This window comes from Vulpes lagopus, chromosome 23, assembly GCF_018345385.1.
Source record: "Vulpes lagopus strain Blue_001 chromosome 23, ASM1834538v1, whole genome shotgun sequence".
Lineage (NCBI taxonomy): Eukaryota > Metazoa > Chordata > Mammalia > Carnivora > Canidae > Vulpes > Vulpes lagopus.
In genome coordinates this window covers 25,211,281-25,235,176 of record NC_054846.1, presented here as the reverse complement: position 1 = coordinate 25,235,176, position 23,896 = coordinate 25,211,281, and the positions used below count along the sequence as shown (strand labels likewise).

General features: G+C 36.7%; 1 protein-coding gene and 1 pseudogene across 13 annotated transcripts in view; both read right to left on the bottom strand.

Annotated features, from left to right (window-relative positions):
* The window catches only part of ANKS1B (ankyrin repeat and sterile alpha motif domain containing 1B), a 1,017,748-nt gene that overhangs the window by 890,398 nt on the left and 103,454 nt on the right, over positions 1-23,896 (bottom strand). The gene's annotated exons all lie outside the window — the stretch shown is intronic.
* Positions 7,170-8,057, bottom strand: LOC121481348 (annotated as a pseudogene).

The following is a 23,896-nucleotide window of genomic DNA, read 5'->3' as shown; positions in this document are numbered from 1 at the left end:
AGTCATGTGCAGAAGAATGAAACTAGACCATTCTCTTACACCATACACAAAGATAAACTCAAAATGGATGAAAGATCTAAATGTGAGACAAGATTCCATCAAAATCCTAGAGGAGAACACAGGCAACACCCTTTTTGAACTCGGCCACAACAACTTCTTGATGATACATCTAGGAAGGCAAGGGAAACAAAAGCAAAAATGAACTATTGGGACTTCATCAAGATAAAAAGCTTCTGCACACCAAAAGAAACAGTCAACAAAACTAAAAGACAACCTACAGAATGGGAGAAGATATTTGCAAATGACCTACCAGATAAAGGGCTAATATCCAATATCTATAAAGAACTTATGAAACTCAACACCCAAGAAACAAACAATCCAATCATGAAATGGGCAAAAGACATGAACAAAAATTTCACCAAAGAAGATATACATGTGGCCAACAAGCACATGAGAAAACGCTCCGCATCACTTGCCATTAGGGAAATACAAATCAAAACCACAATGAGATACCACCTCACCCCAGTGAGAATGGGGAAAATTAACAAGGCAGGAAACAACAAATGTTGGAGAGGATGTGAAGAAAAGGGAACCCTCTTGCACTGTTGGTGGGAATGTGAACTGGTACACCACTCTGGAAAATTGTGTGGAGATTCCTCAAAAAGTTAAAAATAGAGCTACCCTATGACCCAGCAATTGCACTGCTAGGGATTTACCCCAAAGATACAGATGCCTTGAAACACCGGGACACCTGCACCCCGATGTTTCTAACAGCAATGTCCACAATAGCCAAACTGTGGAAGGAGCCTCAGTGTCCATCAAAAGATGAATGGATAAAGAAGATGTGGTCTATGTATACAAAGGAATATTACTCAGCCATTAGAAACGACACATATCCACCATTTGCTTCAACGTGGATGGAACTGGAGGGTATTATGCTGAGTGAAATAAGTCAATCGGAGTAGGACAAACATTATGTGGTCTCATTCATTTGGGGAATATAAAAAATAATGAAAGGGAATAAAGGGGAAAGGAGAGAAAATGAGTGGGAAATATCAGTGAGGGTGACACAGCATAAGAGACACCTAACTCTGGGAAACGAACAAGGGGTAGTGGAAAGGGAGGTGGGTGAGGGGATGGGGTGACTGGGTGACAGGCACTGAGGGGGGCACCTGATGGGATGAGCACTGGGTGAGATACTAAATTTTGGCAAATCGAACTCCAATTAAAAAAATATATACCAAAGAAAAAGAGAAAGAAATCATGAGATACTAGTCATATCTATTAGAATGGCCACGATAAAAAAAGACTTCACATACCAAAGTTCACAGGGATTTAAATCAACTACAACTCTCACACACTGAAAGTCAGCACATAAAATAGTACAACCACTTCAGGAAACAATTTGGCAGTTTCTTAAAAAGTTAGACTTATGAGTACCATGCAATCAGCAATACCACTCCAGGTAGTTCACCAAGAGAAATTACAGGACATGTGCACACAAAGATTTATACATAAATACTCATAAAGCTTTACTTACAATAGTCCAAAACTGAAATAACTCAAATTACTAACTCAAATGAATATTAACAGGTGAATGGATAAATAAATTGTGAAATAAATAAATAAATAAATAAATAAATAAATAAATTCATACAATGGAATACTACTCAAAACTAAAAAGTAATGGAATACTGAAATAAGCAACAACATTGGTTGAAAATCTAACTCAGATTCACAGATCCCCTCCTCTTCTTGGAACAGCAGAATGGAAGATTTATCCTCTGGGATGGAAAAAATTCATGGTCTCCGGACAGGATAACCGGCAAATTTGAGGGAAGGTATACTAAATGGTATGAGGTTGGGGAATGAATACTTTTCACCCTCAAACATTTAAAACATTTTTAGGACTATTTGTTGAATGATTTTTCCTTTTATTGCATCTTTCAAATGTCAACTTTATCTTATAGTAAATTCTTATATGTATTACTGGGCTATTTCTAGGGGTTTTATTATATTCACTGATTTCTTTATTCTTATATTCTGGCACCAGAATCATATTTTTTAGTATTATTTATAATTGGTGGTAAACAGATCCTCTTATTGCTTCTTGTTTCACAATTTTTTCTGCAAATTCCTCTAGATGCCTATGAAATAAAAGTACAAATATGAAGACTACAGATACAAAACCAGATACCATATAATTTTAATACCGTAAAAGAAAAAGCTCATGAATGCTCATCAAAAAGAGAGAAATGAATTAAGATTCACCTACACCATGGAATATCAACTATCAAAGCAAATAAGTTTGATTTCTATGTGTTGACCTTGAGAGTTAACCAAAACATATCAAGTGAAAAAAAACACTGCAGAAATATTGCATTAATATCCTATATGTTTTACATGTATTAATTCATTTATATCCACATGTTATTTTTTCCATTGTATAAGATTTGCATTAACATAAAAAAATACAGGCAAAAATACAACATTCACCTCTGAATTATGTGAAGAGTCAACATTATTATGTATTCTCCTTCAAAGAAAAACAAAAAGACAATAAAAGATAAGGGGAGAAAACACTGGTTTACTCCAGATTGTATAGAGCCTTAGAGCATGTCGAGAAGCTTGGTCTTTATCCAGCAAGCAACCAGGAACTAAGAGGCTTATCACAAAGATATTAAGCATCAGAAAGATATTAAGATCAATGTTTTAGAAGGAGAGTTCTCAGGACAGCTGGAAGGTGAACAGAGTGAACAAAATGGTGAAAGGGAGTCAGGCTAGCACATCAAGGGAAGGAACAAAGAAATCTGAATGAATGGGAGATACAGTGGTGGAAAGAGAAGAGGGAGGAAATTCAAGTGTATATGTCTAAAATAAAACCTATGGGAGAAGGTATGCACATGATAGATAAGAGCAGAAGAATGAAGTTTCTACCATGAATGAAAAGCTTGGATGATGAGTTACTCCCATTACAGAAACTGCAAGGGCACAGGTATCTTTGGAGCAATCTAAGCTTTAAAGTTGACTTGAACACTATGTTGCTCAGGGACCCCTGAAGCAAAGGATGGAAAAGAAATGAGAAAAGACTGTAAATTAGCTCAAACCATTTCTAAAATGTCCTGCATGTTATGAGCCTTAAAAATTGTTAATGATGGGAGGGGGCAGGGGCACATGGGTGACTCAGTCAGTTAAGCAATCAACTCTTGATTTTGGCTCAGGTCATGATCTGAGGGGTTGTGAGATTGAGCCTCTTGGAGAGCTCTGTGCTCAGCAAGGAGTCTGCTTGAGATGTTCTCTTTTCCTCTCTTACTTCCTCTCCCACCAACACTTGCATTCTTTCTCTGATATACTAAATTTATTTCATACACAGTCAATAAGAGAAGATACTGATATTTATAACTAAAATATAAGATTCACAGTCTATAGATTTGATTTACTCATCCCACGCTCAGTTCCCTGTTATCAGGTAAAAAAAAACACAAGCATTTTGGGATCCCTGGGTGGCGCAGCGGTTTAGCGCCTGCCTTTGGCCCAGGGCACGATCCTGGAGACCCAGGATCGAATCCCACGTCGGGCTCCCGGTGCATGAAGCCTGCTTCTCCCTCTGCCTGTGTCTCTGCCTCTCTCTCTCTCTCTCTCTCTCTGTGTGTGACTATCATAAATAAATAAAAATTTTTTAAAAACCTAAAAAACAAGCATTTTAACAGCATGAAAAAAAATCTCTACTGCATGTCTGCTTTCCTAAACAGAATGGATGTGGATACATACAATTTTTTTTAAGCAAGGAGGTTTAGCATAGAAATTTAGCATGTATATAACTATATTTGACTGCACCTATTGACAGAGCCTGCAGGCACATATCCATGTAGTCATAGCACATTCACACATATTTGAAACACTATAAATAAGCCAGATCCAAAGCTTTCAGCTAAAAACTTGATTTAAAGAATAAAATTTGTTTAAAAGCTCAAGCTTTGCATTAAATGTCCTACTTCATTCCAACTTTTTGCACTGTGCTCCTCTTGTTTCTTGATAATAATCCTCAAATTTAAAAAGAGGGCCCATATTAACATAAATCTGTTTTACAAAATGCAAGAGTTTCTAAGTAGTTGTAAAAGCTTATTACATATTCCCAAAAAAGGGCAATTTATAGATCTTTGGTGTTAGTCTAATTAATATGCACTCAATTCCATCTCCTATAACTACTTGTCATATTTTTAAATTCTGTATGTGAGAATTCTTGCCCAGAATGAATGCTCTAAGCTAGTCTGAGATCCCCAATTACAAAGTCAAGTATTTGTATTAATGGAACAAACTGGATGTGTATGTTAGTATAAACAAAATTGGTTTTCTAGCGAAAACCAAATAACCAAACTTTCAAATAACCAAGACATTCATGAGTCAGAATGTTTTACTTCCTGAGCTTTTATATATTAGAGAAGATTATTCATAAACCATAAGCTTGAGTTTCTTGGGCCAATATTCACAAGTATAGTAAATAAGATTTAGGCACAACTACTCCACAAATTGATCACTACACCCTCTATCAACTTATGGGAAATAACCACCAGCAGCATAAGACTGTTTCAGTTGAGGTTTTTTTTTTTTTTTTCATTTAAATTCAGTTAACATATATTATATCATTACTTTCAGAGGTAGAGGGTAGTGATTCATCAGATGCATATAACACCCAGGGCTTATTACACCATGTGCCCTCCTTAATGTCCATCACCCAGTTACCCCATCTCCCTCCCTTCCAGCAACTCTCAATTTGTTTCCCATGATTAAGAATCTCGTATGGTTTGTCTCCCTTTCTGATTTTGTCTTGTTTTATTTTTCCCTACCTTCTGCTATGATCCTCTGTTTTGTTTCTTAAATTCCACATATGAGTGATATCATATGATAATTGTCTTTCTCTGACTGGCTTATTTCACTCACCATAATACCCTCTAGTTCCCTCTACATCATTGCAAATGGCAAGATTTCATTTTTTGATGGCTGAGTGGTATTCCATTGTACATCTATATCACATCTTCTTTATCCATTCATCTCTCAATGGACACCTGTGCTCTTTCCACAGTTTGGCTACTGTGGACATTGCTGCTGTAAACAATGGGGTGAGGTGCCCCTTCGGATCACTACCTTTGTATCATTAGAGTAAACACCTTGTAGTCAAGACTGTTTCAGCTTGTCTTGATTCTCATCTTGACTCATACAGAATTTGCATCAAACACTTCAGGCAAGATCATAATATGCAGGAAAGGTCTTCTGATACATCAGATAATTTCAAGCAATGCAAAACAAAGTTCTTCTTTATAGTTTGTATCTTGGGATCCCTGGGTGGCGCAGCGGTTTGGCGCCTGCCTTTGGCCCAGGGCGCGATCCTGGAGACCCGGGATCGAATCCCACATCGGGCTCCCCGTGCATGGAGCCTGCTTCTCCTTCCGCCTGTGTCTCTGCCTCTCTCTCTCTCTCTGTGACTATCATAAATAAATAAAAAATTTAAAAAAAAATTTATAGTTTGTATCTTAATCGTTTGCTTCCATTTTTAAATGAGCTGGATAGATGTGCACATACTTCTGAGCACTGTAAGTTCTCATCTCTACAGTGATGATAGAATTTTATTATTATGAGCTTCTATTATCATTAGAAGTGTCTCATATGGATCAGATGTGTCTAGAATAATGTTACCATACATATAAATTTAATGTTTCTGGTAGCCACATTAAAGAAGTAAAAAGAGGGAAATGAGTTTTAATATATTTTATTTCACCTAGAATATTCAAAATATCCTTGCAACACACTACCAATATAAAATTATCTGAGGTATTTCTACATTGCTTTTTGTACTGTTTGCAAAATCAGGGTTGATTTTATACTTAAAGTACACTGCAATTAAGACTGGTCGTATTACAAGTGCCTGATAATTGCATGTGGACGGTGGCTCCTGGCTCCTTTACCTCACAGCACAAGGAAGGTCCTATGTAATTATTTCCAGGGAAGAAGAGAAAACTAAAGATTAACTTTGATAAATAAAAATGCTTTCTAAGCCGAACTGAAAACATTGGCTTTATGGTAAATAAATACTCAGTTAATTAAGTCACAGGAAATTTAACAATTTCTCATCTTTTAAGCAAAATTGTGTAATAGACCTAATACACAGTCACACTGGAGACTATACATGCATATTTTACCTAAATGAGTTTACCTAGGGGACACCATAGCCAAAACTACACTAACATTTTCTAATGAAAAATATGCACCTTGAATTGCTTGATGCAAATTTCAACAGCATATTCACACAGCAAACCAGAACTGGCCAGATGTCAGCAGAAATAACTCCTTTAGTTATGATCACATGACTTATGATCTCTCTACTATATATATAATATATGCCATTATACAGCATTTTAGAATATGAGAAAGAACTTGTAGACACACAGAGAACCATGAGTCAAGAAAACATGAGAGGAAAACTGAAGTATCTATTCCAACCCACTTTCAACTTTGTCACTAGTGCTAAAAGTATAAAACTATTCCTTCCAGCCCTCATCTTTTTTTCCTCTCCACCTGGATATAATTCCTGAAAAATAAACCAAGTGACACGCATTAAATGTCCTACTATTAGGGAAACATAATTTGATTTTGGTAGCAATGGTTATTGTCCTCATTCTCTTCTTAGGTAACAAGTATTTCCAAAGGTACTGTGGTACGCAGAATAACAGTATCCCAAAGATATCCACACCTTAATCCTTGGAGTATGTGAGTATGCTGGATGGCATGGCAAGGGGGATTTCAGTTTGGCAGATGGAACTGATAAACAGCTGACTTTATCTTGGATTTTTTTTTTCCTTAAACAATAGCATTGACTAGAACCACTAAAATACAGGATGATTCTTGTCTTGTTTTTATTTATTCATGAGAGAGAGAGAGAGAGAGGCAGAGACACAGGCAGAGGGAGAAGCAGGCTCCATGCAGGGAGCCCGACGTGGGACTCGATCCCAGGTCTGCAGGATCACACCCCAGGCTGCAGGCAGCACTAAACCACTGCACCACGGGGGCTGCCCCTCTTTTTCTTTTTTTTAACATTTCACTGAAAAGTTTTTATTGGCCTTTTGTATAGAAACAGGAATTTATTTGCCAGGAAAGATTATCCCATCATGGAACTAGCATGTGACCTCCTCTTTCCCATTCTGTGACTGGTCCCAACACAGCCTGTCCTGTGCTGCTTATCTGTGATGCTAAGAACTGGGTAGTACCACACAGAAATCCAGGCCATAGATACTAAAGCCTGGGTCATATCTGATTCCCAGATGTGCTCCTGGATCCCCAAACCAAAGTTTCCAGTATCAAAGAAGTTATTTTTTCTTATTTTTTAAAAGATTTTATTTACTTTAGAGAGAGAGAGCACATACATGAGCAGGGTGGAGGGGATTGCAGTGGAAGAAAAAGAATCTCAAGCAGACTCCCCACTGAGCACAGAGCCCAAGAGAAGGCTCGATCTCATGACCCCGAGATCATGACCTGAGGTGAAATCAAGAGTTAGAAGCTTTGCCGCCCAGGCACCCCAAGAAGTTATTTTTCCTTAATTCATACTCCTGTACCTTTAGACCTAGGATTTCTTCTGACTTGGCCCCATGGACGATACAGTGGATAGCAATCTTTTCATTTATCTTGATGCCAAAGGATCTAACGGTGTATCTAGCTTTGGAGAACACAGGGGTCTGGCCTGTGAGCTGCTGCTCCAGCACCTTGGCTGCCTGGGTCAGACTCTCTCCAAACTCCTGCACACAGATGTTGAGGCAGAGCTGGTAGATGCAAAGTTCCTGCATGGGGTTCTCCTTCTCACCTGGATCCTGCTCCATGGTGGAGAAGGAAGAGAAAGTATGTGATTGAACTACTACCAAATTTTCTTTGTACTTCTAAATTTGCTTCATGTTTTGTTATGTTTTACAGTCAAGCAAAAGAATGACATATCATATTTATGGAGGTTCCTCAACAAGCTAAAACTAGAACTACCCTATGACCCAGCAACTGCACTACTAGGTATTTATCCAAAGGATACAAACATAGTGATTCAATGCACCCCAATGTTTATAGCAGCATAATCAATGAAAACCAAAGTATAGAAAGAGCCCAAATGTCCATTGGCTGATGAATGGATAACGAGGTGGTATATATGTACATACACAATGGAATATTACTCCATCCGAAGAAGAATGAAATCTTGTTATTTGCAACAACGTGGGTGGAATTAGAGAGTATTATGCTAAGCGAAATAAGTCAGAGAAAGACAAGTACCATATGATTTCACTCATATGTGAAATTTAAGAAAGAAAACAGATGAACATAGGGGAAAGCAAGGAAAAATAAAATAAGACAGAGAGGGAGGCAAACCATAAGAGACCGTTAATCATAGGAAACAAACTGAGGGTTCCTGGAAGGGAGGTGGGTTGGGAAATGGGCATTAAGGAGGGTTTTTGTTGTGATGAGCACTGGGTGTTACATGTGTAAGTCATAAATCACTAAATTCTACTTCTGAAACAAATACTACACTATGTTAACTAACTTGAATTTAAAATATAACTGTGTAACTTCAAAGTGAGCCAAATTCTCTATCTAACACAAATTTTCAGTACACAAAACACATTAATAATTCTAAGTTTTTATAAATATAAAATAGCTATTTTTGTCTTCCTTTTCATCCCTATAAAATAGTTGAAAGCATTTTACAATCCCAAGCAGAAACAGCACAATTACATTAAGTGACTCAAGGGATAGAGTTAATTTTATATGAATAGGTTAAATTTGCTTGATTGCTATTTTTCAGTGAATATTGTACTTTGTTTTTGTTTTTAGTGAATATTGTGTTAATGTCAAATTCAAAACTGATAACTTTCTTCACTTTTGACAAACATATATGGGAAAAATTCTACTTAGTTAAGTTTAATATACTCTTAAATCAGCCACAAATAAAAACACTAGTCCAAGTTCCCCACAACTAAAAGAAATTCTAAAAAACTGATAAAAATCCAAGAATTAGTACTTTGGAAATTTAAAAATACAAGAGATTTAATAATATGCCCTTCCTTTCTAGCTTCTTTTTGACTTTCCATAAAAATATGTACTAATAGGACACCTACATTTTCACTATAAGCATAAATTTTAGTTTTCTGGGACAACAACCAAATATTCTGACTTAGTAGCTATTCTCCACCTCTGTATTTTCCAGCTCCAGGAACTAGTCCTGTGTGGAACTAAACTGGGTTTCTTCATCTTGACCATTTGAAACTCTAAAATCACAAGAATACAAATGGCCTTCTGTGTTAGAGTGAAAACAAGTTGAGGAAAGTCTTAACATGTTCAAGGAGCTATTTTGGGTTTTTTTTTTTTTTTTTTTTAGATTTTATTTATTTATTCATGAGAGACACAGAGAGAGAGAGAGAGGCACAGACATAGGCAGAGGGAGAAGCAGGCTCCCCGCAGGGAATCCAATGTGGGACTCGATCCAGATTCCAGGATCACACCCTGAGCCGAAGGCAGACACTCAACCACTGAACCACCCAGGAGTCCCATGTTCAGGGAGTTCTTATCTAAAATATCTATCCAGAAGATTAGGTGTCTCTTCTGACACATACCTCGATCTCTAATCCCCTCCAGTTCAACTTTTCCGAATTCAATTTTCCACCCTCACCCTACTTCAATGTGATCACCATGATGAAATCAGGACATAAGTAAAAACGTTCTAAGTATTACTATACCTACTATTCTATTTCACAAATCTAGTTACACTAAATAAGAAGAAGATACTAAAAATCTAAACAAGGAGTTTTTTTTAATCTTCAGAGTTTAGAACACTGTAGTAGCTTATCCTTGGAGTTATTTGGGTAAAATTACTTAGTAAGTTGAAAGGGGTAAAACACTCTTTCTAAAAAGGTCACAAGGAATAATACAAACAATGACAATACTAATAATGCACTATATTTTAAAATGAAAGATGTTACTCAGATAGGGCAAAGGGCATACAATTGGGGTAATGACATTTCACTTCCAGTCCTACATACAGAAAATCTTTCACAAGACCATGTGACATAATTCTGCAACCTGTGTCAAGGAATATAGCAGTGGTTTTCAAACTATGTTCTTCAGAAGCTCTCAGGGATCTCACATAAAACAGGTTCACATTCTGGGGTATTCTGCTTCATTTAGACCACTCCTTTATTAACTTATGCATACAACAAATACTTAATAAACTGCTTATTCCATGCATGTACTGTGGTTAACCAGCACCTTCTAGGATCACACTTGTGAACAAAACAGAAAGCATCCCTGCTAGGGCAGCCTAGCCTAGTCAAGAACACAAGAAATCAAGCAAATAATCAGATAAGTAATTAATGAATGGCCATAGATAGAAACACTATAAAAGATAGGTATAGAGTGCTACAAAAGCATATAACAGGGACTCTTGGTGAATTTTATCCATTTTATGAGTTTTCTCATATGTTCTAGCTAAATAAAGGATACCTGCTCCCAAGTCACCAAAATAATGTAAGCTAACCCAGCACTGGTGACAATATCAAATTCAAACTCTGATGCCCTACTTTAATCATGACACTGATTCAGAAGAACCCCCAACTCAACCAATAAAGTATCTTAAGTATCTCTACATACCCAACACTGCCTTAGATGCTTTAGGACTACAAAGGAACATTCACTTAAGAAATATCTCAAAAGGCATGACTGGGTGGCTCAGTGGTTGACCATCTACCTTTGACTCAGGTCATGATCCCGGGGTCCTGGGATCAAGTCCCACACCGGGCTTCCTGCATGGAGCCTGCTTCTCTCTCTGCCTGTGTCTCTGCCTCTCTCTCTCTGTCCCTCGATGAATAAATAAATAAAATCTTTAAAAAAAAGAAATACATCAAAATATTTTACTGAATGTCTGATATGCTAGGCATTGGAAACTGTTTCCATGTAAGAATTAGTTTCCAGAACTTCTTCATAAAATTTATATTTTATTTGAATTCCAAATCCCCCCTCAAAAAAAATCAGTCCAGAAATAGGAAAATCAGAACTAGGAAAAGAATTAAAATTCTGCTGAGAGAATTAATGTTTAATAACATGGAAATATTACTGGTTAAAAGAACATACAGACGTCAAGGTGGCAACAAGAGCAGGAAGTGCTGACACAATACAAGGAATAGAAGGTTAAGGTCAACATTTCTAGGAACCAGGGCAGGCAAACTTAGAAGAAAGAGGGTCACAATTTAACTGGTTGGTCTCATTTGTAGCTATTGTCAAGCTATGTGTGTATTCATGGCCCTATCTGCTGCTAAGAGTGAATCACTCTTAAAAATAAAATAAATACTAACATATTTATATGCATAATACACTTCATACAAACCCTATGAGTAACATTTCAAGAAATAACAAGTTTTAGAAGCAAAATAAGTTCTTACATTAGCAATCTGTCATGTGATTCTATGTGGCCTATTAAACTTTACTAGGAGGTCTAAATGTTAAATAATTTGAAAAACCCACTAACTATTCACTGGTGTTTTCTAGTATTTGAGTGCACTTCTTTATTAATATTACTAAGTTTAACATTTTCTATATCACATACAAAATTAGATATTCGTAATAATGAAAACAGCATATAAAGACTGCTGGAAGTGTTTTAAGAACAACTTATGCTTTCAGGAATTCCCAAGAATTTCTAGGAATTATGATTAATCTCAAATATTAATATTTATTGGGAATTTGGAAACACTACTTGGACTTCCTTCCTCTTTGGAGCTCTGAGTTTAGAAAAGGAACAACACAAACATGGACATTGAAAAAAAAAGTGTTATAGATGTTATGATAAATTCTACAATGAAGACACAAGGTAAAAAAAAACACAGGACACGGCAGCCCAGGTGGCTCAGCAGTTTAGAGCCACCTTGGCCCAGGGTGTGATCCTGGAGACCTGGGACAGAGTCCCATGTCAGGCTCCCTGTAGGGATCCTGCTTCTACCTCTGCCTGTGTCTCTGCCTCTCTCTCTCTCTCTCTCTCTGTGTCTCTCATGAATAAATAAAAAATAACTTTAAAAAAAAAAAAAACAGGACAAATCAGCCTGTAAAAGTGTAGAGAACGCTTCATTAAAAAGGGAGATGAGGGACGCATGGGGGGCTCAGTGGTAGAGTGTCTGCCTTCAGCTCAGGGCATGATCCTGGGGTCCTGGTATTGAGTCCCACATGGGGCTTCCTGCAGGGATCCTGCTTCTCCCTCTGCCTGTGTCTCTGCCTCTTTCTCTGTGTCTCCCATGAATAAATAAAATCTTTTTTTATAAAAAATTTTTTTTAAAAAGGAGATGAGCTTGAGTTGTGTCCTTAAAAAAAAAAATTCCAGGAAAAATAGAGGGAGGTTGGTGACAGGAATATATACACAGGGAAGACTTTGTGCAAAGGCTGGGGTCATGAAAGTCTCTCAGGAGTCTTAAGTAGTCTACTGATATGATCAAATACATAGTTTAGAAAGAGCTCTCTGGGAGGACACATGGAGAATGGTTTCAAAAGTGTGTGTGCCTGGGGATCAGTAGAGCAATCCGAAGGCCACAATCATTAGGCACATTCCATACACAATACAACTTTACGTATTGTCCAAGACCCATTCATATCTGACCAGTATAGAATGAAATCTGTAAGAGAAAGTAGACATAGATGTATCCAGTTATAAATTATGAAATAATATAGCATTTTTAGAGGCAGAGAATGTTGATATTGAGGTCTTTCCTGTTTTCAGCTAATCGCTTAAAGGAAGAAAATCACTATTTAAAAAAATCCTGTGTATAGTAAACCAAATTGTTAAAAAGAGCAATTTCTTTAAAAAGAGATATCTAGTTATCCCATCGCTAACCCTCCTAAAGAATCCAGGGACACTTTATTCATTTTCTAAGTCGTTACCCTCCTGATTCAGATTAACATATAATTAAAAATATAGAATCAACAGAATTATTTCTAGTTGTCTATAAGTACCTAATTGGTTTTTTTTGCTATTTTTCGTTCAGATTATATTTAGGAAAAGCAATTTATTAGATGAACATCTATGAATCATAATCAGTCTAAAAGCTCTTATGTCTCCCTTACCCATATCTCATTCTGTTGATAGTGTTATGCAGATTTTGTAAACAATTAAATCTGTTCACATGCAAACAATTTTGGTTTAATCATGAACAACGATAAAGGAGCTCACATACTTCTTTTATATTCTTCATGCTCTATCCATGATCCTTTTAAAAGCATACTAATATATCCTATTATGTATTCCAAAGCTGTTATACATAAGTGACTGTTCTTTTCAAAATTCTTTTGACATGCTACTGGAGCAGCTCCAGAAAAAAAAAAAAATTAACACTTTTGGGGAATTTAACCGGATCCTTTTTAGTAGCCAAATAGGAAGCTGGTGGAGGAGTGAAGCCAAAGATTAAAATAAATGCATTATTCATTTTTAACATAGGTTTTCTCTTATTCTTCATTGTAATAGCTCTAGAAGTAATTTTACTGTTAACACTGAATTTTTGGAGTGGTGTTGTATAAATCATTTTTACAAAGAAGGAAGCTAAAAAGATTTTCTGCTCACCATCAGTGCACAAAATTGAACAAGAGACAATCTTCACACACAATATGCTTCCAATGAGCATGCTCTTATGCATAAAAAAAGGAAACAAAGCATTTCAGGATTGCATTTACAAAAGGATATTTAAAAAAAAAAAAAAAAGCCCAGAGGAAGTTTCAGAGTAGAAAAACATGAAAGGCTCTCCATAGTCAAAATTGGCACTGGACTGTTTCCTAAGGTACATTTAAAGCAGAACATCTGTGTTATTTATATAATATTGACAATAAGAAAAAGCACAAAGGTAGACTGAAGACATCTAAAGAACCCCAGTTCACATGCCATAAAATATTTTTATTTTTATCTAATAGTCACCTGAACAAGGGTGCTATTATTCTGCCAAGGCAAATACGTCCTAAAAATTGTCTCCTATTTCTTATAACACTAAGTAGCCTAGCTAGTTCACATGTCTGGCTCAATGCAGCTAAATACTATGAATGCTACTCAATTATCAAAGGTGTAAAGTGCCATTCAGGTTTAGGGATACGCTAGGGCCTTTCATACAAAATCACCAATTAATCTAATGCGCTGCTTTCACCTTCCCACTCAACAACCAAAGGCTAAAGTCCACTGTATTTTTCTTTTACACGAAGCCACCAAACATTTTTACTGCACCAGTAAGTGTGAGAAATAGAATCCCACGGGGAAGAAAGGGAGTGAAAGAGAGAAAATGTGATGGTGAGAAGACAACATTAGAAAGAAAGCTGGATTTATCCCTGTTAGCAGATGTCTCCAGAGAGCTCACCCAGGATTCCTAGACCAGATGGAAAGAACGCTATGGTACAGAATTCTCTATCCCTATCCCCAGATGTCACAAGGAATGGAGAGGCAAACCTTGTCAGGAACTAACACTTTCATGCGGGCTATAGCATTCATTCACTCATTCATATATAGACTAACCTCTAGGTAGTGATTTTTTTTTCTTTTTGCTGCTTTTCTATATGGGCACCTCTAAAATATTTTTATCAATCCTTGATCTCTCTCCACAGGCCAATCATGCATTTCCAGGCCATGCCAAGGATCTCCTTAGAACCTGTATCTCAACATCCTCAAAATCCAAACTCACTTTTCCTGGTGCTGGAAAAAAACAGTTCTATCCCTCACCTTTTTCCCTTTGGGAAAAAAATCTCCAGGGGTTTCATAATGACTGTTGAAAATATTTAAAATCCTTTGACATAATCATCAAAGGATTTCACAGTCCCACCTCAGTCTAACTTCCAAAATGACATCACACTCTCCTTCACAAACTCTTACTCAAACTACTGGACCATATATTATTAAGTGGAATATATCTAAGCATTCATATCTTGTGCCTTTCTTCACATTCACTAATCTTCCCTCCTAGCTTAGTCCGTGATAGGTAAGTCAGACAGCACATACAAAGATGAATTTATAGATTCTAAAATTCTTAAAGAAAGAAGGAATATGAGCTTTAGAGTTACATAGGATGGCGGTTTGAATTTAGATTTGGCAATTACTGGCCATGTGACTTTGAGCAAGTTCTTAAGCTGTGGAAAGCTCCCTGACCTGTAAAATGAGAATAACATCACCTATCTTGGGCAGTTGCCAGGTGATTGAGATGATGTATTTTAAAAGCCCAAGATAGTATCTTGCATATAGGAGAGTCTCCATCCTTAGGTACCATCATTACTTCCCAAAGCAGAATACACTCGAGACACTAATGAGTTAGCTCTAACCTAGATCCTGAGCTACCACAGGCAGAGAATAACAATAGCTTACCTCATTTCTTCTAAATTTGGAATCTGTAGAGGTAAATAAGACTAAGCCTACAGTTTATAGCTCTTGACCCTGTGCCTAGTGATCTTTCCACCCTCCTGAAATGCATCCCCAATTTCAGGCAAATAGCATCAGTGTCAATAAGCAGTTAGTGTGAGAAACTAACAGAACCAAATAGGTATATGTGTCTTAGGCTAATAATTTGGTTTCCCTTTCAAACCTATATTATTTTTTTAAAAATTGTATGTATTTATTCATGAGAGACACAGAGAAAGAGGAGAGAGAGAGAGGCAGAGACACAAAGGGAGAAGCAGGGTCCCCGCAGAGAGTCTGATGGGGGACTCAATTCCAGGATCCCAGGTTCATGCCCTGAGCCAAAGGCTCAACTGCTGAGCCACCCAGGGATCCCCAAACCTATATTCCTTAAGATTCAAAGCTTCCTTCATGGTGGAAGGGCACTACCCAATTGTAATAACTTTTCCACTCCAAGATACTGTCTTCTTGAGTGGGAAAGGCGACAAATTTAGATTTTGTCGCATTACAGAAAACTGAGCTAACTAGTGCCATGTTTCCAGTCTACCGCAGTGATATTTTAGCAGCCTTCATAGATTGGCCTCCTGGACTCCTAACTGCCCTTTATTCAAGTCTATAAATGGAAAATGACCCCATGGGAAAAAATAGGTTATTTATACAGTGTTTGAAGAAGTCAGCCAGGGTCCATTTTAGTTCCAGAAGCCGTTGGTGCCAAGACATCCTGGACAGTGTAGGAAAGAATAGTTGGGGAATTCTGGCAGCTGCAAATGTTCAGCATCCAAGTGAGAGCTGCGAGTTTTTGGAAATTTACGTACATATAACTATACCTCCGAAGGAAAGTAAGAAGCCGAGGAAAAAGGACTTGACATGAAGCGAACTTATAAAGTCATCTACTTACTCTATAGAAGCTGGAAGAGTAGGGAAGCAGAACCCAGCTTAGAAGGCATCCAAAATAGAAGAGTTTGGGGTTTTTGTGGAGTTTTTTGGTCTTTATTCCATCTAAAGTAGGAGTTCCTTTGCTTAGACATATTCCTCAACTTGGACTATATAGTAAACATTTGTGGGGAGCCGGTTGCCTATAATTCATTTCTTCCTTCTTTTGGTAACAGCACTCCATTCCATTTTAGAGAACTCCCTCTTCCTTATTGTCTTCATTCTTCTTAGAGCCATAATCAATGTGCCCAGCCTTCCTTCTAGACAGAGATAATAATCCAGGCTCTTCCCAGGAGATGGTCTCCAAAATTCAGATCTAAAGTAGAGTGGCTTAGGAATGGAAAGATCGGGGGATCCCTGAGTGGCTCAGCGGTTTAGCGCCTGCCTTTGGCCCAGGGTGCGATCCTGGAGTCCCGGGATCGAGTCCCATGTCGGGCTCCTGGCATGGAGCCTGCTTCTCCCTCCTCCTGTGTCTCTGCCTCTCTCTCTCTCTCTCTCTCTCTCTCTCTCTATCATAAATAAATAAATAAATCTTTAAAAAAAAAAAAAAAGGAATAGAAAGATCGTGTCCCAAAACTGGAGTTTTGACAGGACAAGAAAACTTTGCTGTATAAAGACCTAATGCTGGGATGTCTGGGTGGCTCAGAGGCTGAGCATCTGCCTTCGGCTCAGGGCATGATCTCGAGGTCCTAGGATGGAATCCCACATCGGGCTCCCCGCAGGGAGCCTGTTTCTCCCTCTGCCTGTGTCTCTGCCTCTCTCTCTCTCTGTGTGTCTCTCATGAATAAATTTTAAAAATCTTTAAAAAAAAAAAAAACACACATAGAACTTGGAGGAAGATTTTTTTTTTTTGCTCACCTAACTCTTCCTCATTTTTATCAGAATTAACTGTGTCCTGCTACCTTTCCCCAATACTCAATTTTCATCATATTTGAGCCAAAATTTATTATATTAAGGTAAGCTGCACTGATTTGTTTATTTGCTGTCCGAAGTAGTAAAGTAATTTATGTAGCTCACATTTTAAATGACTTTTTTTCTTCACGTTTTCAACACTACTGCCTCTTATTACAATGCCTTTTCCCAAAAATGTAATTTGTGTTGAGTAAATTGTGTTTAAAAAAAAAGAGTAATCTGTCAAAAAATTAATTGTCAAAGATATGATTCTAATATTTGCTCTCCCAGGTCTCTTCTGTGAAATAAATTACCATAAGAAGACGTGAATTTGTAAGTTAGCCTATATAATTACTAGAAGTTTAGAAATCTGAAAAATATAGCAATCACCTAATCTAAGCCTATGATTTTACAGATAAGGGAATTATGGTCTTCTTAGGCCATTCTTCCTGATTTCCAGCATCACGACTAATTTTTTTTTATTTCTTCTTTCAAAGGTGGTTCAAGGAAGATAATAAACACATGTTCAGTAATCCTTCTTTTTTTTAAAAAAAAAACATTTTTTTTAATTTTTATTTATTTATGATAGTCACAGGGAGAGAAAGAGAGAGGCAGAGACACAGGCAGAGGGAGAAGCAGGCTCCATGCACCGGGAGCCCGACGTGGGACTCGATCCCAGGTCTCCAGGATCGCGCCCTGAGCCAAAGGCAGGCGCCAAACCGCTGCGCCACCCAGGGATCCCAGTAATCCTTCTTAAAGAAGAGGGAAAAAAAGAAAGAACCTAACATTCCTACTTAAGTCAGTGGCACCAGTAATCTCTCAGTAACTTAAAAGCCAAACCTTACAGTTCCCAATTCATCTTTTCCTTAAATCTTCTACTCACCAAAGTCACTGTAAAAAATCAAATAAAAGCAATATACGAGCTAAAAAATATTGAGTCAAAAGGTCAGTATTGCTATTATTTTCCTTCCTCTTCCCATGTCACCTACCTACTCAAAGCCATTATCACCTTATATCAGAATTATAACAAAAACCAACAGAAGTCCCTAACTCTATTTCCTCCCATCTAATCTATCCTAGAGACAACTTTTTAAATGAATCTCTTAATTCTGCCAAATTCTTAAGAAATAACACCAATTAATACACTTAACTCTTTCATAGAACAGAAAAACAGAAACGCTTCCAAATGTGTTTTTGGATGTCAGGATAACAGTACCAAAACTGTATAAGGATATCTCAAGAAAGCAAAATCAAAGGCAAATCCTGCCCAGGAATATGAATGCAAAACTGCTGAATGAAATATCAGGAAATCAAATCCTACAATAGATCAAAGGGATAATCAAGTTCAGTCTATTCTAGTAATGCAATGTAATTTACTATAGGAACAGCATGAGAAAGAAAAATTATATGATCATCTCAATAGATGCAGGAAAAGCTTTCATAAAATTCAATACCAATTTATGATTTATAAAAAGAAACTAGCAAACTAGTAATAAAATAGAATTGTCTTAGATTACAGTTTCTATTTTAAAAACTTATGGAACTGGAGGATATTATGCTGAGTGAAATAAGTCAATCAGAGAAAGACAATTATCATATGATATCACTCATACGTGGAATGTAAGAAACAGCGCAGAGGATCATAGGGGAAGGGAGAGAAAACTGAAGGGAAAGTCATCAGAGAGGGAGACAAACCATGAAAAACTCTTAACTCTAGGAAACAAACTGAGTGTTGCTGGAGAGGAGGTGGTTGGGGGGGTGAGGTTATTTGGTGATGAGCATTAAGAAGGGCACGTGATGTGATGAGCACTGGGTGTTCTATGCAACTGATAAATCATTGCACACTACATCTGAAACTAGGTACTTTATGTTGGCTAACTGAATTTAAATTAAAAAAAAACACGGGCATTTAGACATCAGGAGAGTGATAATCCTTTGGGAGTAGTAAATGCAGTTGTAAAGGTTTGTTGATCTGAGTGCTTATGACACAAATGTGTTCAGTTTACAAAAACTGTGCTATACAAATATGTATACTTCCACTATCCATGTTATACTTCAAAATAAATAAAAAATAAAAATCTACAACAATCATCATACTTAATTGTGAAACAATGAAAACTTTCTTCTTTAGAATGGAAACCAAATGAAGATGCCACTAACACCACTGCTCTTTAACACATTACTGGAAGTTATAGCCAATGCAATAGACAAGAAAAGGAAGTATAAGATAATAAGCGACGAAAGGGAAGAAATAAAACTGCTACTATCATGTAGAAAATCCAAAGGAATATAAAGAAAAATTAGAATTACTAAGGAAATATAACAAGATCATTGGATTTGAGGTCAAAATAAAAAAGCAAGTGATTCTATACATCAGCAGCAGCAAAAAAAAAAAAAAAAAGATATGGACACAGAAGTTTTTAAATGGTACCATTAATAACATGAAAAATATAAAATAGTAATAAAACTAATGAAAGATGGGTAAAATCTCTACAGAGAGCACTACAAAACATTATTTTAAATATATATGTATATTGTCATTACATGTACATCTTAAAAAGAAATCATGTATACAACCTAAAAATATACTATTTTTCATCAATCATATCTCAACAAAGCTGGAAAAAAATTGGAAGGATATCTAAATAAATGGAGAAATATACCCCCCTCACAGAGTAAATACTGAAAAACATGTCAATTTCCTAATATTGCTCTATAGAGTTCATGCAATTTCAGTAAAAATCCCAGTAACTTTTTGGTAGAAATTGGCAGGCCAATTCTAAAATTAATGTAGGAAAAGTATCAAAGAATCTTGAAGAGAAGGGAAGAGACATGCCATCAGATATCAAGACAACAGTCATTAAATCGTGTGATACTCTGTCAAATAAGTAAATAAAATCTCATTTTAAAAATTTAAAAAGAAGAAGAAGAGTAGAGAGAAGTCCTGGGTGGCTCAGTCCATTAAACATCTGCCTTCAGCTCAAGTCTTGATCCCAGGGTCCTGGGAGTGAGCCCCATGTCAGGCTCCCTGCTCAGCAAGGAGTGGCTTCTCCCCCTCCATCTGCCTGATGCTCCCCATGCTTGTGCTCTCTCTGTCTCTGTCAAACAAATAAATAAAATCTTTTTAAAAATAATAAAATAAAATAGTAATGGTACTGCTTAGCATTATACTTTCTAGCTCCATCCACATCATTACAGATGGCAAGATTTCATTCTTCTTTATGAATGAGTGATATTACATTGTGTGTGTGTGTGTGTGTGTGTGTGTGTGTGTGTGTATACCACATGGGAGGGAAAAAAGAGAGAGAGGCCAATGAAGAAACAGACTCTTAACTATAGAGAATGAACTCAGGGTTACTGGAGGGAAGGTGGGCAGGGCAATGGGCTGAATAGGTGATGGGGATTAAGGAGGGCACTTGTGATGAGCACTGAATACTGTATGGAAGTGCTGAATCACTAAATTGTATGCCTGAAACACTCATTAACTAACTGGAATTTAAATAAAAATTTGGAGAAAGAAATAAAATATACTGTGATATTGGCACAAGGATGAATACAAGGGTCAATGAAACAAAACAGTACAAAACAGACCTATATCTATATTTTTCAAGTGTCACCGGAGAGTGGTAAAAAAGAATGATCTTTTCAATAAGTGGTGCTGGTTCAGTTGAATATTAATATGGGTAATGAAAACTGACATATCCCTCACATCACTTCCAAAAATAATTCCTAATAAGAGATCGAACTGTGAAAGAATAATAAAATTTCCAGCAGTTAACATAAAGAAATAACTCATAACCTTGTAATATCATTCCTAGGTATATATTCAACAAAAATATGTACTATCAATTGGAAGGAAACATAAGGGGTGGTTCGAGTGATAGTAATGTTCTATCTCTTATTCTGGGTAGTAATTGCATGGGGTTTTTGTTTTGTAATAATTCATTAAGTTGTATTCTTATACTGAGTGCCCTTTTCTGTGTGTATGATATACTCCAATTAAAAAAGAAAAAAGATCAGGGGAGGAAAAAATCACTAATGTAAAACAAAAATCAGAAATGTCCATCCAGCAAGCTGATAACTATTTTTATTGGCACAAATGACCCAGTGATAAAATAAGGAGGTGATAAACCTGGTATTTTAATTCATCTGTACAGCTTTAGGGAAAAATAAATATGTAATTTCATTAGGCTTCCTTTAATACTGAAAACAATCTTAAAAGATTAATACTGGTTTTGTGTACCCCTTGGCATTCATAGATCCTAGATTGGGAATCAGTGCTCCAATCTAAAAAGAAATCAAATCACCAAAATATTTAGTAAATTTTGCCTCTTCTCTCTATAAACTCTAGGTTCACATTGGAAATTATCTATTTAGGAAAATGGTAAGTATGCCAACTCTAAGTACACATTTTAAAATAAAACCACAAGGATCTTATTCTAAATTCTTCCTAACAGCGGATATATTATAATCTGAAGTTTTCCCATGTAACTCCCAAATCTATGTTCCTTGCTAGTCCATCTGCCAGACTCATATCTTAGCTTAATCATATACAAACCGCATGACTTTGGACAAGTTTCTTACTCTGTGCTTCAGTTTCCATATCTGAAATGGAGATAATATTACTAATACTTTCCCGCCTAAGACTGTTTGTTGTGAGGATTAAATGCAATAATACATGTAAATCACTTAACATGGTATCTAAATGGTAGATAAACTATTATATTGTCTTTATACACCTTTTTATTTTTTTTAATGAAACACTATAATGCTGATTAAAAGCTTTGTGGGTATGAAAGGAATTCCTGATACAAAGGTTTTCCTTACAAGTAACTGGACTGGAAGGCAATCTTGCATCGGAGGACTTCCAGATATATGGAAGCCTTTTCTTCAGTCATTCAATTCTTCCAGAGAAGAACACACTTGTTTCCTACCTAAAAAGTCGCTGTCTCATTGATAATGTATACAAAAGACTGGGAAGAGGGGTTCAATTGTTTTTTACATAGATTTTCTGTCTATCCCCATGTTTTCTGCCTCAAAACTCATCCCCTGCCCTCTCTATACCTAGTATCTCCAAGGCCTTCAAATATTTAAAAGTAGCTATTATTTTCTTCCTTGAGTCTTCTCTTCCCCAACTAGTTACCATCATCTCCTTCAACTGCCTACATACTCTTCATTCATAATTTTTTAAATAAATTCACTCAAGAAATATTTAGTGGTTACTATCTGTTGTGATGGTTAATATTACGTGTTAACTAAGCCATGCACCCAGATATTTGACCAGAGATGACTCTGGATGTTCTGAGAAGGTATTTTTTTTAGATGAAATTAGCATTTAAATCAATAGACTCTGAACAAAGCAGATTATCCTCCGGAATGCGGTTGGGCCTCACCCAATCAGCTGAAAGCCTTAATAGGAAAAGACTGACCTGGGCACCTGGGGGGCTCAGCCTTCAGCTCAGGGTGTGATCCTGGGGTCCTGGATGGGGATCGAGTCCCACAACAGTCCCATTATGGGGACCTGCTTTTGCCCCTGCCTCTCTCTGTCTCTCTCATGAATAAATAAATCTAAAAAAGAAGAAAAAGAAAGAAAGAAAGAAAGAAAGAAAGAAAGAAAGAAAGAAAGAAAGAAAGAAAGAAAGAAAGAAAGAAAGAAAGAAAGAAAGAAAAGAAAGAAAAGAAAGAAAGAAAAGAAAGAAAAGAAAGAAAGAAAAAAGACTGACCTCCCAGGAAGGAGAGAGAATTCTGCAAACCAACTTTGGACAAACCCAACTCTTCCCTGAGTCTCCAACATGCCAGTCTATCTTGCTGACTTTGGTCTTGCCAAGACTCCACAATCACCAATCCCTTAAAATAGATTTCTGAATGTGTGTGTGTGTGTGTGTGTGTGTGTGTGTGTGTGTGTGTGTGTTTGTACCACATTCTGTTGATTCTGTTTCTCTGGAGAACCTTGGCTAATACAGTTATGCCTCAGGAACATAAGGAGGACACACTACCCACCTTTATGAATCTCATAGCCTAAATCCGTTTCATCATGTCCACATAACACTTTCCACTCTGTCTCAACCACATCAACTATTTCAAATGCGGTCTTACCAGAATTTAGAATGAAATAAACTGAGACTTATGACCTCCCTTATTCTAGCTACTATTATTTCTTTCATATAGCCAAAAAGCCGCCTAATCACATCACTACTCATATTGAGCTTAGCATGATAAAATTTGTTAAGCTTCCCCACAGGAACTGTTGCCAAGCCATGTCTTTTCAATTCTGAGTGTGCAGTTGTTTTCTGGGGCCTGCACACAATACCCAACATTTGTTACTACTAAATTTATCCTCTGACATTTAGCTTTTCATTGAATGATGTCAAAATCTTTTGGAGTCCTTATTCTTTCATTCAATATATTTATAAACACTCTCAGCTGCATATTAGTGAATCAGTAATCCTTATCAAACTGAAAAGAGACATAGCTGAGATCAAGAAAAACCTATGACATCATCAACCTTAAACATAACTTTAATGCAAAGGGTACAGTACAGGCATCAATATGCCCCACTACTGAAGTTCTCAGAGAAGATTTTAATACGCAAAGGAAGGCAGAACACATGCTGCTCCAAGAAGATCTGGTTTCAAGTGCTGCCTC